General features: G+C 47.8%; 1 protein-coding gene across 1 annotated transcript in view; it reads right to left on the reverse strand.

Annotated features, from left to right (window-relative positions):
• LOC109921648 (integrin alpha-8-like) overlaps positions 1–2,497 on the reverse strand; it is a 121,655-nt gene that overhangs the window by 50,515 nt on the left and 68,643 nt on the right. The gene's annotated exons all lie outside the window — the stretch shown is intronic.

Below are 2,497 nucleotides of genomic sequence, written 5' to 3' on the forward strand. Positions count from 1 at the left end.
TGAGGCAGTGGCGGTGAGAGCAGGGCCAGTGAGGCAGTGGCGGTGAGCGGGGCCTGTGAGGCAGCAGCGGTGAGAGTGGGGCTGATGAGGAGGTGGCGGTGAGAGCGGGGCCTGTGAGGCAGTGGTGGTGAGAGCGGGCCCTGTGAGGCAGTGGCGGTGAGAGCGGGGCCGGTGAGGAGGTGGTAGTGAGAGCGGGGCCGGTGAGGCAGCGGCGGTGAGAGTGGGGCCGGTGAGGTAGCTCAGAGCGGCATGGCACGGCCTCAAAATCCTGGAGCATGACTCTGGCAGTGAAATGAAAATTGGACTGTCTTAAGTTATTTTTTTTTCTGATCTTTTTTTCTATGTTAATGTGAATGGCGCCATGTACGTACAGTGAAGGTACACACTTTTCACTGTATTTTTACATTGAATACACGTGACAATAAATGATTCAATCAATCATGTTTTATCTTTGGTTCCTTTGCTGAGTTTGGGTAACTCAACACAGCCCTGAGACCTCCCTTGTGTCTCACTGACAGACAATACTTTCAGGACGGAGCCTTCTCAATTCGATTAGAATAACATGCTTATGAAGGAGTGAAAAACATTGAATGATAGGTTTGGAAATGTCTGGTAGTCAGCTTAATAACTCTAATATTATTTATAATTTACTCTCAGCACTGTGGCTGATACTCACAAGGCTGCATTTGTTTCTAACCGTGATGTGGGAGGACTTACAATAAAGGGCTTTAAAGAGCTGCACATTGTACAGGAATAGAGTAAGCTCAGGTCTGACTGTGTACAGCTATTGAGTTCCTTCTGCTGAAGGGCATCAATGAGCCCATCAATTATCAAACCAAGTGAATTTCCATTTTGTGATCTTGCATGAACTCAGAACCTCTATGCTCCTGGCCCATTACTGTGAGCATCACATCAATGTGTTCCATTTGAGATGGTCAGTCACCAGGTACTGTGGCGGCTCACTATTTTTAAATTGGGCAGGAACTGAATTTCCAAAACTTGTTTTCAATGTTTTGCTTTAGATTTTATTCTCTTTGCCTACACAGCTTAATGAGAGATGCATAATTCTACATTCTGGTACGCTTTATTTGAAAGCAGGGTTGGAGGGTTTGAAGTATAGGGAGAGGTTGAGTAGGCTGGGACTATTTCCCCAGGAGTGTCGGAGGCTGAGGGGTGACCTTGTAGAGGTTTATAAAATCATGGATAGGGTGAATAGGCAAGATCTTTTCCCGAGGTCAGGAGAATCCAAAAATACAGGGCATGGGTACATGAATAGGAAGGGTTTAAAGGGATATGGGCCAAATGCTGGCAAATGGAACTAGATTAATTTAGGATATCTGGTCAGCATGGACGAGCTGAACCAAAGGTCTGTTTCCAGGCTGTACAACTCTATGACTCTATGACTTTGCTAAAAAAGAGCTGGCACAGGAATTTTTGACCAATGCATGTTAACTCACTTGCTCGTACTTGCAATGAGTTTATATATTTTTCAAACAAACACATGGAAGTGTCCACTAGAGGTTGCTGTCAGCTCATGCTGTTTCTGAGTTCTACTGAACATGTCCCTCTGAAGCCTGGTTGTTCCACCCCTTCTCTCAGGCTTAGGTTTGAGCATATTGTCCCCCTCCCACAGTCATCAATATTTTGCTGCATATACTTCTTTGTAAACCACCTTTTCCCAGTTTATACCTAATCTACAAATGTTTATCGGAACTGAAATTGTATAAATGCACTCCTGGGTATTTTGCTTTTTATCTCTAACTACATATAGATTTACACTGTCACATGACCTTTAAGAAATATCTACCAACAGGAGACGTCAAAATTGAGGACAATTACTTCAAATTGTAACACTCTTTGTGGAATATTGCCCTCAAAAAATATAGTGGCGATAACCAGGGCCTGTAATTGCTAAAGGCCCGCATCCGCTTTCCTGTCTGTGGCAACAGTAGATCCTGCAGTTTCTGATTTGTCCCTGATGGCCTACGTCTGTGTTTATGAATTCTCCCAGTCCCCAGTGTCTCCATTCCTCTCCTGCTCTCTGCTGTTTCACCATTTTTACCTTCGCCTTTATCTCCTTTTGGTGTTTTCCACTGATGTAGAGCACGCTGGAGGCCTGAGTGCAGCAGGGACGGACAATGGGCTGGAAGCCCGAGCAATACAGGGACGGACAGTGGGCTGGAGGCCCGAGCAATTCAGGGACGGACAGTGGGCTGGAGGCCGAGCAATGCAGGGACGGACAGTGGGCTGGAAGCCCGAGCAATGCAGGGACGGACAGTGGGCCGGAAGCCCGAGCAATGCAGGGACGGACAGTGGGCTGGAGGCCCAAGCAATGCAGGGACGGACAGTGGGCTGGAGGCCCGAGCAATACAGAGACGGACATGGTCTGGAGGCCCGAGCAATACACAAAGATGGACATGGGCTCGAGGTCCCAGCGGAGTGCGGATGGGCAGCCGGCTGGAGGTCCCAGCGGAGTGCGGAGGGGCAGCCGGCTGGA

This window comes from Rhincodon typus, chromosome 30 (assembly GCF_021869965.1).
Source record: "Rhincodon typus isolate 14 chromosome 30, sRhiTyp1.1, whole genome shotgun sequence".
Classification (NCBI taxonomy): Eukaryota; Metazoa; Chordata; class Chondrichthyes; order Orectolobiformes; family Rhincodontidae; genus Rhincodon; species Rhincodon typus.